This window comes from Triticum urartu, chromosome 2, assembly GCF_003073215.2.
Source record: "Triticum urartu cultivar G1812 chromosome 2, Tu2.1, whole genome shotgun sequence".
Classification (NCBI taxonomy): domain Eukaryota; kingdom Viridiplantae; phylum Streptophyta; class Magnoliopsida; order Poales; family Poaceae; genus Triticum; species Triticum urartu.
Genome location: NC_053023.1, coordinates 595,329,729 through 595,343,100, shown reverse-complemented (window position 1 = coordinate 595,343,100; position 13,372 = coordinate 595,329,729).

Below are 13,372 nucleotides of genomic sequence, written 5' to 3'. Positions count from 1 at the left end.
CCGAAGCCAAAGAAACTGAAGCAGCCTAAAGCTTCAAAGCCTGCCTCAGCACCAAAAATCTCACGGGCGAAGCCACTGGCTACTGCACCTCCTGAAGACAGTGTGTAGTCTGAAGATCTATCACGCATCTCCAAGCCCCAGAAAGTCAAGATGCCTCTACCACACACTAGCCAAGAACTGACTGCTGCTACTATTCTGCGCAACGATGCCATTGATCTGTCCAGTGATGAAGATCTTGCAGATGACGCTCTTGAGCAACTGATCAAGAGCAAAGAAGAAGCAGAAATCTTCAACAATTTGCCTCTCTTTGACGTGGCAATCATCCACGACTTCATCGATGAGTGGTTTGACACGCCCAACCTCAGCTTTGAAGATCTGCAACTTCCCATTGGCCTCAGTGTTGCCTTCCATGGCGCCATTGCTTCAGAGTTAGCTATAGCCCAGCGCATCGTTGAACTGAAGCAGAAGATTGACTTTAAGAAAGCTCAGTTCAAGAAGCATATGGCCAAGCTCAGCGTGCAAGAGGTCAAGAACTTAAAGATCATGCTGCACGAGCTCAAAGAAGCCTTTCTCAAGAAGTGTGAAGAAGCTCAAGATTCTCGTGAGCGCATGAAGAGCCTGGCTGACAAGTGTGTGCAAGCCTACAATGAGGCTGAGAAGCGCAAGGCCCTTGGGCGTCCTGGCATCGACCCAGGATGGCTGCAAAGCAGAAGAAGAAGAAGCCCGCTATGGTCGAACCCGACGCACCAAGGCAGGAAGCACATCCCATTGTCTTCCCAACCAGCATGACTGGCTCGAAGCCAAAATCCAGGTCTACCGCTTCAGAACTGAAGAAGACGAGGACTGCTGAGGCTGAAGCCAGAAAGAGGAAACATCCTGAAGCCTCTGCTGCTGCTCCCTCCAAGAAGAAGCAGAAGACCAAGAAGGAACGGGCTGCTCCCACAGAGCCCTTAATTGTTGAACCTATCTCCATGGTTCGCCCTGCCGCTGAACATCAAGAGCGCCAACTGACTGTCCATGAGCCTGCTTTCACAGAGGCTCATGAAGCTGAAGACATTCCAGCAGCTGATCCCACCGTGCTGAAGACATTGGTCACCATGACCATGTTGAAGATGATGCAGTTCTTCCTCAGATCGAGCACCAACAGGTATCATCGCCTGTGCTTACGCACAGCGAACTCATCAGCATTGGTCGTCCTCTGACGCCAATTGCTCAGGATGCATCATGGGCTGATCACCCACAACAACAAGTCACACCACCCCGGCAAGAAGAAGAAGATGACTTTGAGGCCCAGCCAACTCCATCTCCAAAGGCGTCGCCAGTGTTACGCAGGCTTCGCAAAGGACCAAGGCCTCCAGTCTCCGCATCTGAAGCTAAAGCTACTGAAGACATTCCGGCTGCATCAGCCGATGACACCCAAGAAGAAGAACGTGTCCCCACTCTCCCAACTACTGACGAAGCTGTTCTCGAGGAGAACGTGTCTGTGCCCGACCCTCCAGCTCATCAAGTGGAGGTAGAAAATCTTGAGGCTGCCACCACCAACACTGGTGAAGCCACTGACGCTGTCATGGCTGAAGCAAATGTGGAGCCTACACCAACCCAAGAACCAGAAGTCAGCGAAGCCAATGATGCTACTGCTTCTGTTCCTGCGCCTACTGCTGGTCCTCAGTTTGACTATCACATTGAGCATAGGCCTCAGGTACAGAAGCCAATGCCAAGGTTGCCCGGGTTTCCAGGTCCTGCATCAGCACCTGGATCCTTCAATGTCAACAGCTTCAAAGGAGGCAACACCTTCTTTAATAGCTCCAAGAACCCCTACTCAAGGGAACGAATATCTTCTGATCGGTTCTGGAGCTATACGCAGCGAAGCTATTACTCCTGCATTCTGTACAATCAAGGTCATATCTTCCCACATATGCGTCTTGACACCGAAGCAATAGCTGGTCTGCCCTGCTTGGAAGAAGCTCTGGACTGCTTCAAAGAGGTTGGATTGTTGCCTTTCGTCACCAACCAAGAGCACTGGAACGAAGAGGAGCTGCTCTAATTTTATGCGACACTTCACATACGTGGTTACAACAGAGATCCGAAGACTTGGGTCCTTGAGTGGATGACAGGAAATGTTCATCATGAAGCCAAAGCCTTTGATATCATTGAGCTCACTGGTCTGCCCACTCTTGGAGATCTCTATGAACCTGGATGTCAACTTCACAGTGAAGCTATGGAGAGCATCTTTCAGAAGCCTGAACCAAACATGAGTCAGATGCTCAGTATGATGAAGCCTTTGCCACAAGACGCTGCATATCCTAAGGAGTTCCTTGTTGAAGACCTAGAGTATCTGCCAAGGACCATCTATCACATTTTAAGGCGAACTCTCTCGCCCATCAAAGGACATTCCCCATATGCAAAGCTATAAGGTGCAATGAAGACTTTGGTCTTCTATATTCTTCACGGCAAATGCTTCAATGCACAAGACTTCTTCATCCGCCAACTTGCTGCTTCAGGATCTGATCTCTTTGGCTTGAAGTTCTACGCTCCATGGATAATGAGGCTGATCAAACTCCACTCAGCTATCTCATATCAGCCCTCTGCTCGCAATCATCGGATCTTTATGCCTGACGTGGATATGTCCGTTGAAGCCCTCTATCCAGAGCCTGCCAAGGAGCCTCTTAGTCTTTAGAATGCGGAGCATCAAAGTTTCTCTCGGAACATTGAAGGAGTTGAAGCAGTCACTCGTGTTTATCCTCTGGCTGGCACTACACGCGCACCTCATCGTGCCCTCACTGAAGCCACTGAAAGCACTATTGCCCAACGGCCCAAGAAGCGATCTCGTGTTCTCAATGACCGAGAGCTTCTGGTTGCTCTTCATCAGAAACAGGATAGGCATCATGACTGGCTGAAGCGCCAAATGCACAGCCTCTTGGTGGATGTCAACCGCATTCGCAACCTTGCCACCAAGAATGCCTTTGTTGCCCATGAAACTTGTCGGCGTACATGGAAAGGGCTGACGCTTATCTGCTCTGAGGATGATCTTCAAGAGGATGGCTTCTATGAACATTTCAAGTTTGACTCCACACCTCCCCGAAGGGCTGTGCTGCGACGAACTCCCTCACTTGAAGACTTTGAGTTCTCTTCCTCTGCGGCAACTGTGAATGCCAGAGTGATCGAGGACGAAGACGATGCTACTTCACCACCCCCTCCTTCAGCATGCGTCGACACTGCCCCGAGCTCGTCTGCACCGCCTAACAACACCGACGACCTTGCTACTTCACCTACTCCTCATGGGAACGAGTAGATGCTCTATGTCTTCAAACCTTTTTGGTCCTTACTGACAAAAGGGGGAGAAGCATATGAGTGTGATAGTCTTCAAGCGGGTCCATATGGGCGGTTACTTTATGTTTTGCCTAGTGTTTACAACTCTCGTTTTGATACATTTGGTTCTTTGAGTTGTAACACTTAAACTTGATGGTCGTCTGCTACTCATTTGCTACTTTGTGATGCGATGATAAATTCCGCATGTGCGACGATAAATTCCACACTTAGATCATTTTGCAGACGTCCATTTTCCATTATGCATGTCATTATCTTCACATACTTTTCATGCATGATGAATTGTCATCATAAGTTGAAGAGGATCTCCACAAGTACAACCTGCCATGTGCATTTGCATTCCAAAAGCAAATTACTTATATGCACATCTTCAGGGGGAGCCCTTACAACTTATGAAGACAATTCCTTATCCTTTACAATTTCACATATTATATTCCCTGTTGAAAACTTCAACCAGTTTGTCATCAATCACCAAAAAGGGGGAGATTGTAAGTGCATCTAGTGCCACCCCTGGTTGGTTTTGGAGTATTGACGACAAACCTAGTTGAGGGACTAATGAGTTTGTGAGAATTGCAGGATAACACAGGTAGAAGTCCCTCATTGATTCGGTTTTCCTACCAGAGATGACCCCTAAAAATGTATGAAGACATTGAAGTCAAAGGTGGTATGTGAATATATTCACATTGAAGACGATGACAAGAGAAGACATCGCATGAAGACTATGGAGCTCGAAGACTTAGATCTTTCGTAGTTCTTTTTCTTCTTTGTTGAGTCATAGGAACCACCGTACTGTTAAGTGGGGTCCAAGAGAACCAGTCAGAATGACTGAAGTGATGCTTAACCAAAATCCTATGTCTTCGAGTGAAGACTATGAGAGTGAATCTTGTCCAGAGTTGGACAAGTCAGCTTTGCTTGTAGCCCAAGTAAAGTTGCCGTGTGTGTTTGAAATCTGACCGTTGGAACACGTGTCAGTTCCTTAGTGACCCAGGGTCATTTCGGACAAATCAGGTCGGGTTGCCTAGTGGCTATAAATAGCCCACCCCCTACAACCATAAACGGTTGGCTGCTCAGAGTTAAAGTACGGCTGTTGTCGTTTGAGAGCAACCCACCTCGAAGCCTTTGAGAGAGAATTCCTTGCGAGGATAAAGTCCTAACCACCCAGAGCCAAAGAGTGTTAGGCATCACTTAAGTCTTCTTGTCTGTGTGGTCTGAAGACTTATTACACTTGAGGACTGTGAATCCTCCAGCCGGTTAGGCGTCGCGTTCTGAGCATCCAAGAGTCATTGTGGATCGCCGGTGAACGAAGTCTGTGAAGGTTTGGGAGTCTACCTTGAAGACTTACCAGAGTGATTGGGCGAGGTCTGCGTGACCTTAGCTCAAGGGGAATACGGTGAGGACTAAGGGTTCTGAGCTGCGTGTCCGGGACTGTGTGTCCTCAGGTTTAAATACCTAGCCGCCCTAACCAGACATACAGTTGTCACAGCAACTGGAACTGGTCCAACAAATCATTATCTTCAACGAGTCACTGGTTTCATCCTTCCCTTCCCTTTACTTATTGTTGGTCCTTGTGAAGTCATTGCGTGATTGCATTATCTTTTGTCTTCACTGAGTGACTGCTTGTTCTGATTGGCTTCACAATATCTTCCTACCTGATCCCTACTGCCTAGCTGCTATTAGTCATCGTGCTTTCACTTCGTTGATTACCTGACTAAGGTTTGCCTAGTGTAGTCTACCTTCCGCTGCGTGGTAATAGGTTTACTTCTATCGTTTGTCTTCAAAACTTCCCTGTTTAGAAGACTTTCATAAAAATCGCCTATTCACCCCCCCCTCTAGTCGATCACTAGCACTTTCAGAGTCCTACTCCCGGTAGGAGTAGGACTCCTCCTGCGTGCCTCCTCCTAGGGCCGGCCGCACCCCCCTTGGCTCCTTTATATACGGGGGCAGGGGGCACCCCTAGACACACAAGTTGATCTCTAAGATCATTCTCTTAACCATGTGCGGTGCCCCCTTCCACCATAGTCCTCGATAATATTGTATTGGTGCTTAGGCGAAGCCCTACGACAGTTGAACATCAAGATCGTCACCACGCCGTCGTGCTGACGGAACTCTTCCCCAACACTTTGCTGGATCGGAGTCCGGGGATCGTCATCGAGATGAATGTGTGCTAGAACTCGGAGGTGCCATAGTTTCGGTGCTTGATCGGTCGGGCCGTGAAGACGTACGACTACATCAACCGCGTTGTCATAACGCTTCCGCAGTCGGTCTATGAGGGTACGTAGATTACACTCTCCCCTCTCGTTGCTATGCATCACCATGATCTTGCGTGTGCGTAGGAAAATTTTGAAATTACTACGTTCCCCAACAGTGGCATCCGAGCCTAGGTTTTATGCGTTGATGTTATATGCACGAGTAGAACACAAGTGAGTTGTGGGCGATATAAGTCATACTGCTTACCAGCATGTCATACTTTGGTTCGGCGGTATTGTTGGACGAAGCGGCCCGGACCGACATTACGCGTACGCTTACGCGAGACCGGTTCTCCCAACGTGCTTTGCACAAAGGTGGCTAGCGGGTGTCAGTTTCTCCAACTTTAGTTGAACCAAGTGTGGCTACGCCCGGTCCTTGCGAAGGTTAAAATAGCACCAACTTGACAAACTATCGTTGTGGTTTTGATGCGTAGGTAAGAACGGTTCTTGCTAAGCCCGTAGCAGCCACGTAAAACTTGCAACAAAAAAGTAGAGGACGTCTAACTTGTTTTTGTAGGGCATGTTGTGATGTGATATGGTCAAGACATGATGCTAAATTTTATTGTATGAGATGATCATGTTTTGTAACTAAGTTGTCGGCAACTGGGAGGAGCCATATGGTTGTCGCTTTATTGTATGCAATGCAATTGTGCTGTAATGCTTTACTTTATCACTAAGCGGTAGCGATAGTCGTGGAAGCATAAGATTGGCGAGACGACAACGATGCTACGATGATTATCAAGGTGTCGCGCCGGTGATGATGGTGATCATGACGGTGCTTCGAAGATGGAGATCACAAGCACAAGATGATGATGGCCATATCATATCACTTATATTGATTGCATGTGATGTTTATCTTTTATACATCTTATCTTGCTTTGGTTGACGGTAGCATTTTAAGATGATCTCTCACTAATTATCAAGAAGTGTTCTCCCTGAGTATGCACCGTTGCGAAAGTTCTTCCTGCTGAGACACCACGTGATGATCGGGTGTGATAGGCTCTACGGTCAAATACAACGGGTGCAAAACAGTTGCACACGCGGAATACTCAAGTTATACTTGACGAGCCAAGCATATGCAGATATGGCCTCGGAACACGGAGACCGAAAGGTCGAGCGTGAATCATATAGTAGATATGATCAACATAGTGATGTTCACCAATGAAACTACTCCATCTCACGCGATGATCGGACATGGTTTAGTTGATTTGGATCACGTGATCACTTAGAGGATTAGAGGGATGTCTATCTAAGTGGGAGTTCTTTAGTAATATGATTAATTGAACTTAAATTTATCATGAACTTAGTACCTGATAGTATCTTGCTTGTTTATGTTTGATTGTAGATAGATGGCCCGTGCTATTGTTCCGTTGAATTTTAATGCGTTCCTTGAGAAAGCAAAGTTGAAAGATGATGGTAGCAATTACATGGACTGGGTCCGTAACTTGAGGATTATCCTCATTGCTGCATAGAAGAATTACGTCCTGGAAGCACCGCTGGGTGCCAGGCCTGCTGCTGGAGCAACACCAGATGTTATGAACGTCTGGCAGAGCAAAGCTGATGACTACTCGATAGTTCAGTGTGCCATGCTTTACGGCTTAGAATCGGGACTTCAACGACGTTTTGAATGTCATGGAGCATATGAGATGTTCCAGGAGTTGAAGTTAATATTTCAAGCAAATGCCCGGATTGAGAGATATGAAGTCTCCAATAAATTCTATAGCTGCAAAATGAAGGAGAACAGTTCTGTCAGTGAGCATATACTCAAAATGTCTGGGTATAATAATCACTTGATTCAATTGGGAGTTAATCTTCCAGATGATTGCGTCATTGACAGAATTCTCCAATCACAGCCTCCTAGCTACAAGAGCTTCGTGATGAACTATAATATGCAAGGGATGAATAAGACTATTCCCGAGCTCTTCGCAATGCTGAAAGCTGCGGAGGTAGAAATCAAGAAGGAGCATCAAGTGTTGATGGTCAACAAGACCACTAGTTTCAAGAAAAAGGGCAAAGGGAAGAAGAAGGGGAACTTCAAAAAGAACAGTAAGCAAGTTGCTGCTCAAGATAAGAAACCCAAATCTGGACCTAAGCCTGAAACTGAGTGCTTCTACTGCAAGCAGACTGGTCACTGGAAGCGAAACTGCCCCAAGTATTTGGCAGATAAGAAGGATGGCAAGGTGAACAAAGGTATATACGATATACATGTTATTGATGTGTACCTTATTAATGCTCGCAGTAGCACCTGGGTATTTGATACTGGTTCTGTTGCTAACATTTGCAACTCAAAACATGGACTACGAATTAAGCGAAGATTGGCTAAGGACGAGGTGACAATGCGCGTGGGAAATGGTTCCAAAGTCGATGTGACCGCGGTCGGCATGCTACCTCTACATCTACCTTCGGGATTAGTATTAGACCTAAATAATTATTATTTGGTGCCAGCGTTGAGCATGAACATTATATCTGGATCATGTTTGATGCGAGACGGTTATTCATTTAAATCAGAGAATAATGGTTGTTCTATTTATATGAGTAAAATCTTTTATGGTCATGCACCCATGAAGAATGGTCTATTCTTATTAAATCTCGATAGTAGTGACACACATATTCATAATGTTGAAGCCAAAAGATGCAGAGTTGATAATGATAGTGCAACTTATTTGTGGCACTGCCGTTTAGGTCATATCGGTATAAAGCGCATGAAGAAACTCCATACTGATGGACTTTTGGAACCACTTGATTATGAATCACTTGGTACTTGCGAACCGTGCCTTATGGGTAAGATGACAAAAACACCGTTCTCCGGTACTATGGAGAGAGCAACAGATTTATTGGAAATCATACATACAGATGTATGTGGTCCGATGAATGTTGAGGCTCGTGGCGGATATCGTTATTTTCTCACCTTCACAGATGATTTAAGCAGATATGGGTATATCTACTTAATGAAACATAAGTCTGAAACATTTGAAAAGTTCAAAGAATTTTAGAGTGAAGTTGAAAATCATCGTAACAAGAAAATAAAATTCCTACGATCTGATCGTGGAGGAGAATATTTGAGTTACGAGTTTGGTGTACATTTGAAACATGCGGAATAGTTTCGCAACTCACGCCATCCGGAACACCACAGCGTAATGGTGTGTCCGAACGTCGTAATCGTACTTTACTAGATATGGTGCGATCTATGATGTCTCTTACTGATTTACCGCTATCGTTTTGGGGTTATGCTTTAGAGACGGCCGCATTCACGTTAAATAGGGCACCATCAAAATCCGTTGAGACGACACCTTATGAACTGTGGTTTGGCAAGAAACCAAAGTTGTCGTTTCTGAAAGTTTGGGGCTGCGATGCTTATGTGAAAAAGCTTCAACCTGATAAGCTCGAACCCAAATCGGAGAAATGTGTCTTCATAGGATATCCAAAGGAAACTATTGGATACACCTTCTATCATAGATCCGAAGGCAAGACTTTTGTTGCTAAATTCGGAAACTTTCTAGAGAAGGAGTTTCTCTCGAAAGAAATGAGTGGGATGAAAGTAGAACTTGATGAGGTAACTGTACCTGCTCCCTTATTGGAAAGTAGTACATCACAAAAACCAGTTTCTGTGACACCTACACCAATTGGTGAGGAAGCTAATGATGATGATCATGAAACTTCAGAACAAGATACTACTGAACCTCGTAGATCAAACAGAGTAAGATCCGCACCAGAGTGGTACGGTAATCCTGTTCTGGAAGTCATGCTACTAGATCATGATGAACCTACGAACTATGAAGAAGCGATGGTGAGCCCAAATTCCGCAAAATGGCTTGAAGCCATGAAATCTGAGATGGGATCCATGTATGAGAACAAAGTGTGGACTTTGGTTGTTGCCCAATGATTGGCAAGCAATAGAAAATAAATGGATCTTCAAGAAGAAGAAGACTGACGCTGACGGTAATGTTACTGTCTACAAAGCTTGACTTGTCGCAAAAGGTTTTCGACAAGTTCAAGGGATTGACTACGATGAGACCTTCTCACCCGTAGCGATGCTTAAGTCTGTCCGAATCATGTTAGCAATTGCCGCATTTTATAATTATGAAATTTGGCAGATGGATGTAAAAACTACATTCCTGAATGGATTTCTGGAAGAAGAGTTGTATATGATGCAGCCGGAAGGTTTTGTCGATCCAAAGGGAGCTAACAAAGTGTGCAAGCTCCAGCGATCCATTTATGGACTGGTGCAAGCCTCTCGGAGTTGGAATAAATGCTTTGATAGTGTGATCAAAGCATTTGGTTTTGTACAGACTTTTGGAGAAGCCTGTATTTACAAAAAGGTGAGTGGGAGCTTTGTAGCATTTCTGATATTATATGTAGATGGCATATTACTAATCGGATATGATATAGAATTTCTGGATAGCATAAAGGGATACTTGAATAAAAGTTTTTCAATGAAAGACCTCGGTGAAGCTGCTTACATATTGGGCATTAAGATCTATAGAGATAGATCAAGACTTAATTGGACTTTCACAAAGCACATACCTTGACAAAGTTTTGAAGAAGTTCAAAATGGATCAAGCAAAGAAAGGATTCTTGCCTATGTTACAAGGTGTGAAATTGAGTAAGACTCAATGCCCGACCACTGCAGAAGATAGAGAGAAAATGAAAGATGTTCCCTATGCTTCAGCCATAGGCTCTATCATGTATGCAATGCTGTGTACTAGACCTGATGTGTGTCTTTCTATAAGTCTAGCAGGGAGGTACCAAAGTAATCCAGGAGTGGATCACTGGACAGCGGTCAAGAACATCCTGAAATACCTGAAAAGGACTAAGGATATGTTTCTCATATATGGAGGTGACAAAAAGCTCATCGTAAATGGTTACGTTGATGCAAGATTTGACACTGATCCGGATGATTCTAAATCGCAAACTGGATACGTGTTTACATTAAACGGTGGAGCTGTCAGTTGGTGCAGTTCTAAACAAAGCGTTGTGGCGGGATCTACATGTGAAGCAGAGTACATAGCTGCTTCGGAAGCAGCAAACGAAGGAGTCTGGATGAAGGAGTTCATATCCGATCTAGGTGTCATACCTAGTGCATCGGGTCCAATGAAAATCTTTTGTGACAATACTGGTGCAATTGCCTTGGCAAAGGAATCCAGATTTCACAAGAGAACCAAGCACATCAAGAGACGCTTCAATTCCATCCGGGATCTAGTCCAGGTGGGAGACATAGAGATTTGCAAGATACATACGGATCTGAATGTTGCAGACCCATTGACTAAGCCTCTTCCACGAGCAAAACATGATCAACACCAAACCTCCATGGGTGTTAGAATCATTACAGCGTAATCTACATTATTGACTCTAGTGCAAGTGGGAGACTGAAGGAAATATGCCCTAGAGGCAATAATAATGTTATTATTTTATTTCCTTATATCATGATAAATGTTTATTATTCATGCTAGAATTGTATTATCCGGAAACATAATACTTGTGTGAATACATAGACAAACTAAACATCACTAGTATGCCTCTACTTGACTAGCTCGTTAATCAAAGATGGTTATGTTTCCTAACCATAGACATGTGTTGTCATTTGATTAACGGGATCACATTATTAGGAGAATGATGTGATTGACATGACCCATTCCATTAGCTTAGCACCCGATCGTTTAGTATGTTGCTATTGCTTTCTTCATGACTTATACATGTTCCTATGACTATGAGATTATGCAACTCCCGTTTGCCGGAGGAACACTTTGTGTGCTACCAAACGTCACAACGTAACTGGGTGATTATAAAGGAGCTCTACAGGTGTCTCCAAAGGTAAATGTTGGGTTGGCGTATTTCGAGATTAGGATTTGTCACTCCGATTGTCGGAGAGGTATCTCTAGGCCCTCTCGGTAATGCACATCACATAAGCCTTGCAAGCATTGCAACTAATGAGTTAGTTGTGAGATGATGTATTATGAAACGAGTAAAGAGACTTGCCGATAACGAGATTGAACTAGGTATTGAGATACCGACGATCGAATCTCGGGCAAGTAACATACCGATGACAAAGGGAACAACGTATGTTGTTATGCGGTCTGACCGATAAAGATCTTCGTAGAATATGTGGGAGCCAATATGAGCATCCAGGTTCCGCTATTGGTTATTGACCGGAGACGTGTCTCGGTCATGTCTACATTGTTCTTGAACCCGTAGGGTCCGCACGCTTAAGGTTTCGATGACAGTTATATTATGAGTTTATGAGTTTTGATGTACCGAAGTTAGTTCGGAGTCCCGGATGTGATCACGGACATGACGAGGAGTCTCAAAATGGTCGAGACATAAAGATTGATATATTGGAAGCCTATGTTTGGACATCGGAAGTGTTCCGGGTGAAATCGGCATTTTACCGGAGTACCGGGAGGTTACCGGAACCCCCCGGTAACCTAATGGGCCTTAATGGGCCTAGTGGAGGAAGAGGAGAGGAGGCCTAGGGGCTGCCGCGCGCCCCTCCCCCCCAAGTCCGAATTGGACAAGGAGGGGGGGCGCCCCCCCCCCCTTTCCTTTCTTCCCTCTCCTCCTTCCCCCCAAGTCCTAATCCAACTAGGGAAAGGGAGGGGAGTCCTACTCCCGGTAGGAGTAGGACTCCTCCTGCGCGCCTCCTCCTAGGGCCGACCGCACCCCCCCTTGGCTCCTTTATATACGGGGGCAGGGGGCACCCCTAGACACACAAGTTGATCTCTAAGATCGTTCTCTTAACCGTGTGCGGTGCCCCCTTCCACCATAGTCCTCGATAATATTGTATTGGTGCTTAGGCGAAGCCCTGCGACAGTTGAACATCAAGATCGTCACCACGCCGTCGTGCTGACGGAACTCTTCCCCAACACTTTGCTGGATCGGAGTCCGGGGATCGTCATCGAGCTGAACGTGTGCTAGAACTCGGAGGTGCCGTAGTTTCGGTGCTTGATCGGTCGGGCCGTGAAGACGTACAACTACATCAACCGCGTTGTCATAACGCTTCCGTTGTCGGTCTACAAGGGTACATAGATTACACTCTCCCCTCTCGTTGCTATGCATCACCATGATCTTGCGTGTGCGTAGGAAAATTTTGAAATTACTACGTTCCCCAACAGGAGCACCTCATGCGAGGGGTTTATAGGGTTGATGAATATGGCTACCGAGAGTCTAGTCTACGAGAGTAGATGAGAATGGCTACCCCTAGCCTCGCCTCATATAAATGACGAGGGCTAGGGTCTACATGGAGTCTATCCAATCTTATAGCGCTGCCATCTTGGCTTGCATGCCGAGATGGTCTTCTGGCCTCCAATTGGGCCTTGGGCCGCCTCTTGGTGTTGGACCTTCTTCAGGCCTCCTGGGCCCTGGCCGGACCTCTGCCAGACTTCTGAGTCAATGGTTCACCACTGTGGGCGCCACTATGACTGAAGAACAAGGGAGCACATGTGGGATCTACAACTACGCACGACGGAGCACGAGACCCACGTTTTCGATGGTAGGGCGGACTGCACGGATCTAGAAATGATCGAATACAAGCGACATCATGTGGTCATCGATGTCACACATGGCAAGAGAGCGCCGCTTGGGAAGGCATGGGAGAGGCCATGTCGGGTGGCCACAGGAGCGTCAAAGAGGTAACCGTTTATAGATCAACAATAGGAGGGAGGGAAGCGTTTGAAGGAGGCTCGGGGATAGGAGTGGCATCGCGAGACCGAACACAATTAAAACTAACCAGAAAGGGGCTCAATGGAGGTTGTGAGACTTTGGAATGGGGAGGCAATGACATGGCTTATAATTGGTCGCGTAAA